At 44.1% G+C, this 13,516-nt stretch overlaps 1 protein-coding gene and 1 long non-coding RNA gene across 4 annotated transcripts in view; one reads left to right on the top strand and one right to left on the bottom strand.

The window, feature by feature from the left end:
* The window catches only part of LOC124309521 (neurotrimin-like), a 114,118-nt gene that overhangs the window by 24,101 nt on the left and 76,501 nt on the right, over positions 1-13,516 (top strand). The gene's annotated exons all lie outside the window — the stretch shown is intronic.
* The window catches only part of LOC124309523 (uncharacterized), a 100,799-nt gene continuing 92,430 nt past the window's right edge, over positions 5,148-13,516 (bottom strand). The window contains exon 4 of the long non-coding RNA XR_006909244.1: positions 5,148-5,422. This is a non-coding gene — a long non-coding RNA (uncharacterized LOC124309523). The remainder of the gene's footprint in view (positions 5,423-13,516) is intronic.

Raw genomic sequence — 13,516 nt, forward strand, 5'->3', positions numbered from 1 at the left:
ATTGAAACCGACGACAACGATATCGGATGAATAAATTCAGCACGAAGTGTTTATATCCCCAAAACTCCCAAAAAAAAATCCAAATTGCGAGGCATGGCAAACGTGTATCAAGGGACGCGTGGCGTGCGGATCCTGACCCGGGCAACAACAATAGGAACGAGGCAACCCGTAGATACAGGGTGTGGTATGATATCGAGGGTGGTGAAAAGGCGCGATCACCTTTAACGCGGTGTGTATGATTTTGTAAACAATCGTATTGTGTAGCTGGTTTCCCGCGCGGCCCGCCGTTCCTCCCCCCTTATTCCCCACCCCCGCCCCTATTCGCCGGATCATTGTACGACGTTACCGGGGGGTTGTATTCCTTCCAGCACGACGCGACTTTCCTGTATCGGTGTATAAACGTTTGCATACACAGACACGGGGCGAGCGTTGGCTGCGTGGGGTGATTCAAGGGAGCAGCCTGAGGTTCGTCGAGGGTTGCGGGGGGCAGGGGTTCAGATTTACGAGCTATGCGCCGGGCGGACGGAGGGTGGAGGACGCCGGGAGCCACGCGTCGGTTCACGAGCGCATCGAGATTACACAAACGCTCGCCGAATGCACCCCGGCTACATACTGCAGGTGCTGTGCAGGGGGTGGAAAACGGCAGGTCCGTTTATATACCGTGTATTCCCAGAGCGACGGACATACGGTGTTATACTTTTTATATAGGCGCGTGTACAACGCTGCGGAGTCGGGTGATTAAACTGTTTAATATCACAAATACCTCGGCCACAAATCCACCGCGAAGTTGTTGACGTCGTTGTTCTTGTACGCCGCACCGCAGCTGTATTGTCGAACATCCGAGTCCAGTTCCGGTTCACTCGATGACCAACCCCAATCTCACTTCGCCTCGCTGTAACGACTGCATGTCCAAATCCTCGTCCAAAGTGCTTTTCTTTCAATGACGGAGTTCTTGGATTGGACTGTTTTTCTTCTTGAAAGTGTGCCTTGCACGCCAATGATCTTCGACGGTGTTTTTTTTCGCTAGTGTTCTCTTACGTGATCACTCACTACTGTCTTTAATATCTAACGGACTCTCCGTTTCACCCGGCTATCGCCTTCCATTCCAAGAACCCTGATCCTTGCACTCTGCTCTCTGGACTCGCCAAGGCTGCGTTCCATTGGTCCCAAGACACTGTTCACTTACTCTATGAACTGCGCACTTCCTTTCTACCGTTCTGTCAAATTCCTGGCAATAAGCACGTAATTGATATTCTAAACATGTCTAAGGTTATTAAGCCTTCATCCTAACCTCCGTCGTCCTAGAACGTCAAAGCGAAGCCGAACCAGTCGATTCCTTACCGCTCGGGAATAAGCGACCTTGAGGTAATTACAGTGTTAGATGTGTTTTGTGAATTGACAGTCGCAGTCACTTCTCGCTGTAAAAGTTTGACCTCGGGGCTGTATGGGAACGTGATTTTGGAAAATTAAGGATCGAAACACGTCAAGAGAGAGAGAGACGGGGGGGGGGGGGGGGGAGAAAAAGGGTGATTTTCAAATGTTCGCCAAAGTTGTCAAGCCACAGGGTAGGTTATAGGCAGTTATTGGGAAACGAGGGTCGGGCGGCGCGGAGACCGAATGACCAGCTCCAATCAGCCTCTATTGCCGCGACCAATCGATTTCCGTAATGAATTGTGCTTCTCTCCCCAAGTCGCCACGCCGTCCGAAAGCTTGCACGGTTGTAGAGGTATACAGCCGCCTCGCGCCACGGAAGCAATATTGCTTCTTCAGGTTTACAAGTTCCCTCGAAGCAGCGGGCGATACACATCATCCTTTACACCGCCGTGCACAGGGTGTCCGACGAAAAGCGGATCACGAAAAGAACCCGGAGAGCCAAAAGCGGTTACGGGTCGAATTGCTTGATTCGAACCCCTAGCTGAGGACAAGTCCGTGACCGCAGTCACGGTGCGGAAAGCGAACGAAAGCTTCTGGTAGAGAGAAGCTGCGTGTGTTTGCGGCGTTTATGGTCGGTGTTAAAGGGGGCGATGATGGTAGCGTTTTGACGCGATCCTCGAATCACTCGCACCGGAAACGGAAACGCGGACATGCACCGCATACGCGCATCGCACGAAATATACACTTCGATTTATTTATATGCTCGTTCGAATTAAACTACCGTTGCCCCTGCAGTTGTACGTGTCGAAACGGATGTGTAGCCGGCAGATCCCGTTGTTGGACTGTAAACGCTGGAAACGATTCCCGCTGTTATTGCTCAATGCTGTCGCATTCCTCGTTTGACATTCGAATAACGATTTGAGCGAGGAAGTTGGGAAGAAATGGAAGGAAACGGAAATATCAGGAGAATATTGTAAGTAGATGAGAAGGGAGATGAGGTATAATCGAGACATCCGACGACTCGAAGCCAATTTTCAACGGATTACACGTGACGTCCGGTGTATCGATTCAATTACTTCACCCACTTACGTTCCGATATTGGTACGTATGATAAACATCCTTTGCTTTCGGGGGATTGGAAAATTCGGAGATACATAGAAAGGGGAATCGAGGGGCGGTTCTCCGCGATTTTTCAACATTTTTAGCCTCGGTTTGAGTCACGTCAAGGGGAAAGAGTATAAAGCGAAAATAAAGAGAGGGTGAGAGAATGGAGGATCGGCCGAAGAAACGAGAAAAAGGTTTTGATCTCGTCACCGAAAAGTTAATAGCCAATAAATATGCAAATGCGGTACCGGGCGTGGCGTAGTTGTCAATTGAGAGCAGATGATATTTTTACGGTGTCGTCGAATGCCACCCCATCCCCTGTTACATTCCACCCCTGGCCTATTTTTTTTCATACATTTCAAAAGGCGAGGGGAGGAGACAATAGTGTATCCGATATCTTGCTGACAAGTGAGCCTAAGTATTGTCGTAATCCTCTTTTTCTTCCTCTCCGGCATCGGTTCTAATACGTAGTAACAGCAGCGACGTCGAAGATATGATCGGGATCATAAAGGAATGAAGGAAACGTCGAAAAGTGGGGAAAAAGTGACAGACAAGCATGTGGGATGCGGCGGTATTTCCTAACCCCCTTCCCCTTTTTTACTGGGGTTCTTTAACCGAAGATTCGAGCTTCCGAGAGAGAAAGGGAGGGAGGGAGGGAAGACGATGGAGAGAAAGAGAGGGTGGTCCTTCGTTCCTTTCCGTGCTGAACAGAAACATTTTATAATCTTATCATCCCTGGCATTTTCCGCATATTTTCCAAATTCCCAAGCGAAGGCTCCGGATTTGACGCATCGCTTTTTCGAGTCTAAATCGCGGGAAACCCGGACTGTATTTTCTCTTTTTCTCCACTTTTCTCCACCGAAATGAAACGAATAAATAAATAAATGAATAACTACGACATGTTGCGATCATACGGACTCTCTCTCTCCATCTCTCTCTCTTTCTTTCTGTACATTTTATGCTTCCCAAAAGCTTTGCGCGGTGGAATAAGATTTCAGTCAAACCAAATCAATTCGTCGTGGCTCGGTTAGAAAAATGTCTTCTCTTTATCACATCGTTCGTAAATTTTAAAGTTTCCACACTCCTGTCTTTGGAATAAAGAGGAAAATACTGTAACCACGCCGGAGATAAAATCAACAGTTTACACTCAATCTCGACGTTTCGAGGTCTCGAATTTTCAAAATTAGATAAAAAAGAAAATTTCACTTACTGTAAAAAAACTCTGATACTGTAATCCTATCGGCTGTCGAGCGATTTTCCTGCCTGCTTCTTATTTTTTATTTTTATTTTTTTTTTTCGATCAGACCCGTTTTACAGGCTGCGCTGAAAGCTGCGAGCAACGAAACGAAACAACGGATCGACCGATCGAAGATTAACGATTCGATTCGTTAGTTGGTCACAGTGTCAACAGAATCAGTCCGCCTCTGCAGCCCATCGTAGGGGCGGCGGTGCAGCCACTACGAGATTAGTTTTGTTGGAGGCAATTTGAATTTAGATTAGTTGCTGCAAATTGGCATCGCCGATCGCCACATACTGACCAAAGCGACGGAGCGAACGTTGCCCTTTATGTCTACATGTGTAGGCACGGATCGTACTCAAATCGCGTTACAGGCGAGGCCCAAATGGGGAGGATAAGTAATCGCCTCGGAGTTTGTCCAGCCCTCGCGTTCCGGCCAGCTCTTAATCATCCCGAAAGAAGGGTAGCCAGATTTTAAACACGTCTGTGGGACACCACATTATTGTATTCTATATATTCACTGGATTTGGCTCTACGCATAAAACTGCCGACGCAAAATATTTAAATATATTTCGAACAAATATTGACGTTTACGAGTTGTGTGATCATATTTGGATTTGCAAAGTTCGAACGCGTGAGCTTGAAAATTGACATTTCTCTGGTTGAACACCACAAACGGTTCACTTCGTGAAACGACAGAGGTAACTTCCGTAAGCACGCGAAGCTTTTACTCGCGCAGTTATTTACCAATTATTTAGTTGTGTCAGTTTCGTCGTCGGTGTGCGATTACTTTTTCTCTATCTATACATCTCCAAATAAATTAACTCTCATATCACCAAAGAATTATTTCCGTCCTTACGATATGTGTTTTCTTTCTTTTTTCTCTCTCTCTCTCTTTCTCTCTCTATTATCGGCACATTTTCCATTGTCAGAATCGAAACTGCAATTTGCATGATAAAAAGATCGAAATGAAAAAAGGGCAGGAAGAAAATATTTCTTTTCACGAAGTACACCGATGATAAATCGAACGGCAAATCGGATATAAAAGTGATGGTGGGAGTAACGAACCGTTTATTTAAAATTGATCGTTCGTTGATTAAAATGCATACGTTTGACGTCGACTCGTGCATATCGGTGTAATTGAAAAAAATGTCGGTGCTGTGATCAGCTCCAAGAGGCACGGAAAAAAGGGACGTACGAGGTATTTAAAATTAACCGTAATTCCCGCAGGCAATTGCGTATAATACGTACCTACATCTATACATATACGTATAATACAGCGCTGATTTATTCCTCGGGGATTATTAAACGGGAGTGATCCCCTCTCCTCCCTCCCTCACGTTAATTGAGCGGCTAACAACTTATATCAATTATTACACCGTCGTTCGTACCCGGCTAGCTGTGCAGCCGAACCACGAGGCTACTTATCGCTAGCGTGACGGCGGAACGAACCCCGTATTCCCGTTTTTCACCCCTCGCATGGAAGCCGGATGTCATTAAAGCGAAGCGCGATCGACGCGGTGAACGAGGCTTACCTCGTCTCAGGAAACAGGAAGAAAACAGCCTCGGCAAATCCCGCGAATGTACCGTGAAATATTCATCCCGATCACCCGGCAGTCCTACGGGAACAGTGGCGACCTCCTTCGGGCCGTTTGTTTATGGGACAAGAGCTGCCTGCCGGGCCGTCAAGCCGGCGTCCGATGTGTCCTGGAAATTAAATTTCAACGGTAAGGTACAAGGAGAGATAAATAAAATGGTAGAAAAAATAATTCCCGACACGTATGAGGGATACGAGGGCTGATAACTCTTGTCCGAGAGGCCGAGCTCGGGATGAGGGAAATCTTTTAAAATAGCTTATGCGCAATTTTTTACCCCCACCTTTCGGCGGCCGCTGTCGGCCTCCCTCCCCTTCCTCTCGGATTTTTTCATAAGCTTCCACGGGTCGAATTTATGCGAATATATTCGCGACGAAGCGGAGAAGTCGGCCAATAGGATTCCGTCCCTGCGGCTCCGGCGCGTCCGACGCGAACGGACAGAAATGAATAGACCGAGGGACTAGGGTACTTTACAAATATGTGACCAGAAAACAAACCCGGACCACCTACCCTGCCCTACCCTTCCACCTTCCCTCGTTTTACCTCGTTTTTCGACTTTCGGTCAGGGCAGGCACGATGACAGATTTCCGAGGGATCAAAATTCCCCCATTTTTTCACCCTAATTTATCGCCCGCTAGTCCACCTCCTCCTCCTCCTCCTCCTCCTCTTCACATTCGGAGAAGGAATCACCCCGGATTTACTCCCGCAGGAACGGCGACCTGCACGACGGGCACGCTTGTGACCGATTGGATCTCTTAGTTTCCACAATTCCCACCCCTGTTCCTCTTTATCTCCCCCCTATCATTTCAAATTTCATTTTCTACGCGTCTCTTTTTACTCCGGTCAAAATTGATCTCAATTAAAAATGATCGGATTACTGCTGCGTTTTAGCGTACAGCAAATTTCGACCCTCGGTAACCCAAATCTGAAGTCATTTTTGCGACGCTATCGATAGGTGAAAAATGACGTGACAATCGCGCAGAGCGGAAAATTCTACGTAGAATATGGGAAGCGGAATCGGATTAACAAATTAAGTAAAAAGAAATTCTACTTACAGACGGCATCTCGGGAATTTTGGTGAAATAATTTCTTTTTCCTTAATACCAAATTCCACATATTTATGCGATAAAATACCGAAAGTTTACGTAATATAAAGTTATAAATTACTTTCTAATTACAGGATTATATTCTCATCCATAATAATTTACAATTCACCATTATTAGTCACATGGCCGATTAGACGAAAGCGTGAATAATTCGTATCGACGAAATGAAATCTCTGATGAAATCGATTCGACGATGCCACATGTACGTATACCTCTGACAAATACACTTTGTACGTAAGTTACACGCCGTCTGCGTTTTTCCCTTATATACACTATATTACTGGCGAAGCAAACGGCTTACGTACCTCTGGAAATCACATTATATAATCGCTGTGTGTGTGTGCGTGTGTCTGATGTTTGCCGGGCATGCAGGCTACATACATGCATACATACATATGTATACATGCGTATAGAACGGCGTTTCCTCGTTTCCTCGTTTCCTCTTTGTGCGAGTATAAAAGCGGTCTAGGGAAACTGCTAAGTCTACGGAGTTCATTTAGATAAAATCTGCGAGCGTCTATCGACGCTGAGTCCTAGAAGCTTGCGGGTCCAGACAGAGATTTCGAGCTCGAGGAGCGGCTCCGCGCCCAGCAAGATCTCGATTCCATCCCACTCGGCAAACAAAAGTCAGAGTCGTATATTCCTATCCCTTCCCCCCCTCCGCCCCTCAACTCTCTTCTCCTCTCCTCACCATTCCGCCGTCCAGAAAGTTTAGCGCTCCAGCGTCGTTTCATAGACCGAATAGATAGGCCGAAGAGGGACGGCTTGCGGTCAACTCCGGTACCTCAAAATCGCCGTTGGCACTTCCTTGGCCGACGCCCCCGCGGTTAAAAGGAGAAGAAGGGGGTGTGACGCGGATAAGAGGAGAGAGAGAGAGAGTGAGAGAGAAGAGAAAGAAAATCGGAGGAGGAGGAGCGGAAAGAGGAAGAAGAGAAAGAAGAGACTCGCGGCTCCGCGCGCTCGGGCCAGATATAAAATAGGTATAACAACGGCGAGGTGATTGTAAAAAGGTATAGGCTGCATGGGGGGAGGGGGGCTCATTTGAATACTTAGATTGGACAGGACGGGGGACGCTTAATCGCGTTTTCTCCAAGAAATTTATGAGATCCTAGCCGATAAGGTTGGAAATAAGAGCTAGAGGGCGAGAGTCTTCCGTGGGGCGGGAAAAACGGAGGGGGGCTAGGTGTAGTGGGTAAAAAAGCGCTTCCGCAACCCTCTTCTTTGTACCACCGACCCACACACGCCCTGCGAGCACCCTCTTCCTTATACCGCAAACCTCTGCAGACTGCACGGGAACCTAATTTACTACCGCGTCTTCTCTCCGTCGGAAGTGCTCCTTGATATACGATTTTTTTCATTTGTTCTTCGGTGTCGGGATTGTTTTCAGGGCGAGGGGGGGGGTTGGAGTTCCGAATTTGAAGAATTCTGAAAGCGCCTAATTTCGAATTATTCGATGGCGAAACTTGGAGTAAAGAAATCAAAATTTGGAGAAACGACAAAGTTTCGAATGGTCGGAAAGCCGACGGGACAAAGTGCCAAAAATAAAGTTTCGATAGAAAAAAATTCCGACAAATTAAAATATATTCACACAGCGTAGGTTATTCAACGAGTCGTTGTGAAAAATCACAAATAAAGAAAGATCAAAGTCATGAAAGTTTACCGAACCAGAAAAAAGTTCGGAATTTGGCGCTTTCGAAACTTTTCAAATTTGGAATATCAACCCCGGCCCCAACGCGAGTGGATTTATGTTAGTTTCTTCCTTCGCCAATTTGCCGAAAATATAACAAGACTGCATGCTCCGCACAGTGGAAAAATTATTTCTTGGCTTAAGACAATCAAGATCTGGCACAGCTTTTCAAATTCTTTCAATCGATAGAATTATTATCGTACAAGATTTGATATATATTATGGATACTTTTTTCTTTTTTAAACATAACCTCTGTTAAGCTCGCTACGTCTCTCACTCTCTCTCTCTCTCTCTCTCTGCTGAAAATTGCCGAAATGAGAATATTTTTTTATACAGCATAATATTCATCAAGGTTTAACCGAGGTGAGGTTACTTTTACGAGTATGTATAAAAACAGAAGGAAGAAAAAAAACCTGCCATCCTTTCATTTCGGTAAGTATATTGAATATCGGAAAATAGTGGGGAAATAATATTCAAGTATAACCAAACAATCCATACTTGATTGCAATTGTATCACAGACGTATTTTATCGAGTCGTTAAAAATTAATGCAAATTTATTCTTCAACGGTGAAAATCGTTGGATATCAGAAAAAAAATGCGGAAAAAAATAAAATAAAACAAAATCAGCCGTACCTCTGAATAATTATTGTAATTATTCCGAAAGAGTAAAGACATTTCGCGCCTTCGCGAAGCTTGCGGTGATTTTTCTTGACGGTGTCTTTCAACCGCATCTGCAGCGAGCCTCGCGATAAACGTTATCTTGGCCAAGGTGTACGACCTCTAGAAAGCGAAAAAACTAAGGGTGGCCCGTACCTGTGCATCGCCGATGAGTTTTTCCTCATTCTTCTTTCTCCGCCGGTCGAAAAACGCGGAAGGAAGCGTTGACAGAGCGCGGCAAAAAACGAAGGAGAAAGGCTAAGGGTTGAACGGCGATAAGAGTTATCCGGGATTTATTGGCCGAGGATAGACGGACGGATCGACGGGTGTCGTTTGTCTCGTTGATGGGAAAAAGCTGTATTTATTGTTCGTTAATATAAGATTTTTGACGAAACCTTCGTGGCGTAAATTGTTATTATTTATTTGATTTTTATTGATTTTTTTTTTTGTCTTTTTATACGCACCCGCATAGAAGATCGAGAGAAAGAAAGAGACAGGAGGAGGAAAGGGAATCTTACGTTCGGGTAAAACGTTTTCGCACGCGGATTCAATAGATAAAGAACGTTCCTCGATTTATATCGAGACGGTAAAAGATTTCGTTTTTTCGTTACCGCGAGCACCGCGATCAGATCAACACCAGGCATTTTTCCACATTGTGTAGGAAACGGCCCGCCTCCCTCCTTTTCCCTCTAAGCTAGCTTTATATATCTGCTTCTGTGTGTGTGTATAGTGAGTATATATGGAGTATATTTGGGGAAGAGGCGGATAAAGCAATACTTTTAGCAGCGTGGTAAACACCGGGGAAATAGCAAAAAGTGTACACCAACGACGTAAAACTTTCTTCATCCTGCAGCCGTTTCCGGTTTGACGTCGAAAGAGCGAGCGAACCTGGCGAAGTAAGGGCTGGGATCGTAACTTGACAAATCTGTTTTCATCTTTCTGCTTCGATGCGGGCAAAGCTGCCCGGCAATTTTCGTGATTACCCATATACAATATCGCCCGATATTATACATACGTATATATATATTAGGGTGTTTCTGTAAAAAATGATTCACGATTCTCCACCGTGGTACCCTGTAAAAAGTTTGTTCAGGTTAAAGGAAAGATTCCGTCGAAATAAGAGCGTTCCACGGTCACGTGGAAGATCGCGCCAAGTTGATTTTTCACTTCGTTTCACATTTTTTTTAATCTGTGAAGAAACACGTTGTAGCAATTCAATTATTATTTCTTTCCTGACACTTACACTCAACCCAAAGATCACGATCTGTAACACAACACGATATATCAACCGGGAATCTTATTCTCTTAAATTAAAACTTTATTGGATACTTGATATTACGAGCGTGGGTTTTTTTCGTGACGTAAATTGATATTACGATTGATGTAATCGATGGAAAAAAACAAAAATGTATTCACGATTAGTCGCGATTTCAAAAATATTTTTAAAAGTGAAAAATCTTCCACATAACGTAGAACTCTCGTCTTTTGACAGAAGCTTTCTTTCAATCTGAATAAACGTTTTAGCGGGTGCCATGGTAACAAATTGCAAATTATCTTCTTCTGAAACACCCTAAATTGCATATACATATATATGTGTATAGACTTCCAGGGACATATTCTACTGGATATTGCGGTAAATGAAATTGATTATTATTATCTTTATATGTCCACGTGAACATTCTTCGAAAATTTTTATCACTATGTGACGCTGAAGAAGCAAATCGCCGCATGTATAATCTGCTCGATTTTATAATTCTGGTGCAGGGGTGGCCGGTAACATCCCTTAAGCGTAAATAATAAATCTCCTTCCGAGAGGCTCAGTCAGCCTAGTCAGCAATTTTTACCATCTTCACCCCCGATCCTGCAGGAAAAAAACCTTCCTTTCGCTTATGCATCTCTGTGTGTGTGGGTGTGTCTGTGTGTACGGTACATACATCATTCCATGTAATGCCAGGACATAACGAAGAAGAGGAGATGGTACTCGAGCTTGCCTACGTAACAGGAGATGGTCGATTTTCAAGATTAAGGATTTTTCCCAAGTAGGTACATGAGTATAATAATCCCATGCGTATACTGTAGGAAAAAAGCTAATTCGAACGAAGAATTTCATCCACGGGTCCGTATATGTATATATATAAATGTGTGTGTGAGTGTGTGTGTGTGTGTGTGTATTGCACGATGCGTGGAGAAAAGTTGAAACTATCGTCAAATTTTTTTTTTCCATTTTTTTCTATTTTTCTTATTTATATGTATAAATTATTGCCATCCCTGTCCGGCATCGTTTAATCGTATTTCATATTCTTCATTTTTTTTTTTTTTGCGTTTTGTTATTCACTTCATCTCGTTTCTCCATAGAATTCCGAAAGTGTCTCATACCGTAGAGTCGGCAAAAGAAGCCATCGTGGTGTAATAACGCGAGCCCTGCAGGGTATTTATTATACCCTATACCAAATTTTAATGCATATTCAAGGTGAGAAAATGAAGTGCGGTGACATAAAGGAACCCATCCCATATGCAGTCCGGCGGACTACCCTTAGCTGTGGTTTATACTCGTGGGTTTATTGTACATAACTCATTTTTGAGGAGAGAAAAAACAATGGCAACGAAAAAAGGAGAGGAAAATAGTGTGGCTTATGGCAGTCAAGAATGAACGGAATATACAGTTGGATCAATGATGTACGACTGAGACTAATCGAGTTAAATTCGTAATTCGAAATTGAAATTAGGCCTTAAAAAAAAAAAAAAAAAAACGCAATTTGTCAAAGAAGTTACGCGTACTACGGAATAAAATTCTGCAACGATTTATTTAATGCTCTAGATTAAAGTGCTAAATGTTAGCAAGGAAACTCTGAAAAAGAAATTGAATTGAATTTATTGATGAGCAAACATTTCATTGTATATATTATTGTGTTAAATAAAATTATTATCTTGTCAAATTATTATCTTGTCAAAAACTACGACAAGTACAGCTTTGGTTGCACTTGAAAATCGCTATTTCGCACGCACTCGTCAATGTTTCGATTCATTGAATTTTTCTCCGAATCTACGTCCTTGATAAGTGTAACGCCGCGCCTTTTCTCTCCTGTCCGTGAATGGTAACAGCCATATTTCATACTCGGTGCGGTACGATAAAAACGTCGATGCATCTCGGTGTAAAAGGAGCGGGCGTGGATGAGTCGGGGATATTAATTAAACGAGCGAAAGGTGAACAAGGAGGCTTCGAGTGTGCGGGCCGGCACGGCAGCGCGGCTGGACAATTATTAGCGAAACGGAGCGAAAAGGGAAGTTGTACCGCGGTCGCTTTTCTCCCGGTTTCCCATTGTCCGTTGGCGCCGGTCAATTCCAACAGCCACTCGGCCCGAATGATCATCCCCCTGCGGCTCGGCGTGGATTCTAATATCCTCGTGGCTGCCGCAGACGCCCGTCTGCGTCGAGAGAAAGGAGAATCAGGATACGGTAAACGAAGACCGTGAAGATAGGGGTGGGGGTGAAAAAACCCGGAAAGGCGAAAATTTAAGACAACGAAGGATCGGGGTATAGAAATTCGGATTCTCGATAAATCAGTGGGTGGAGTAACTGTTTTCTCCAAAGTTTATTTAACGCTAACCAAAAAGTATTTCCAGAACAATCGGCATTCCGAATAAAAAAAATCTCTTCACGGGATGTGAACGTATAGAAAAACGAAAGTTAGGAAGTTGAAAAATTGAGAGAGCCCGATGCTTCGAACAGCCAAGAAACGATAAAAATTATCTGTCGAAAATCAAAGTTCGGAAGGAGGAAAAAAATGCGGAAGGACCAGAATCCCAAAAGGACGAGATACCGAATCTCCTGAGAATTCGGAACTTGTGAAATTCGTCAACTCGACGCTAGTTTTATCAAGATTATCTCATTGTGTCGGACCATCGTCCGTGTCGTCGAAGAAAAAATGAACGCAAAGGCGACATATTTTTAATAACATTTAAACGGAGCATCTTTTCTCCCGTACGTTAAATTTATTCAAGACATCGCTACATCAAATCGCGTTTCATATTCACGTGTCACTTCAAAAGCGCAACTCCATCTCTTAGCTGCAACTGGTCACGTTGGAAAGAATAAACGTGTTTTTGATGTCTTGCAACCTTTCGGTATTTGGTCCATTATGTGTCTTAATAAGTTTTGAGATTTCGGTCTTTCGAGTCTTTGGTCGGTCGTTATTGATAAATTCGGATTCGTAAATTTTGAAAAACGGCACGAGCCTGATATTTGAAAAGTCGACTTTTCGACTCTTCGGTATATCTCGATTCAATATTTTGCCCTTCGCAACCAAGCTCATTCTCAAATAAAAAAAAAAAACGTCAGTACAAAATTTATACATTTTTGCGTTCTCAATTTTCGTTTTTGTACAAGACGACGTTTTTCTACGTTTTTAACCTACGGTAATTTGAGTTTTGGGAATTCGTCCCGTCGACTTTTCGATCTTTCGCATTTTTGTACCCCGTCCAAGTAACCGTCAACTTTTCCGAGAGAAATCTTCTTCCTCCGGTGTAACAGCAGCCGAACCTCGGGGATGTACGTCAGACTCCTTTTCCTCTCTCACTCTCTCTCTCTCTCTCTCTCTCTCTCTCTCTCTCTCCCCGTCACTTCGTAACGGAAATGCCAAGGAGAATCGACTAGTAGCTGCGGCGCATCCCGTCGTCCTCCGATCCTCGCGTCGCGTCGCATCGCGTCGACGAGCTTTTGCAGCAGTGACTGCAGCCAAAGAGCAAGCACACTTAG

The sequence above is a fragment of the Neodiprion virginianus genome, chromosome 7 (assembly GCF_021901495.1).
Source record: "Neodiprion virginianus isolate iyNeoVirg1 chromosome 7, iyNeoVirg1.1, whole genome shotgun sequence".
Classification (NCBI taxonomy): domain Eukaryota; kingdom Metazoa; phylum Arthropoda; class Insecta; order Hymenoptera; family Diprionidae; genus Neodiprion; species Neodiprion virginianus.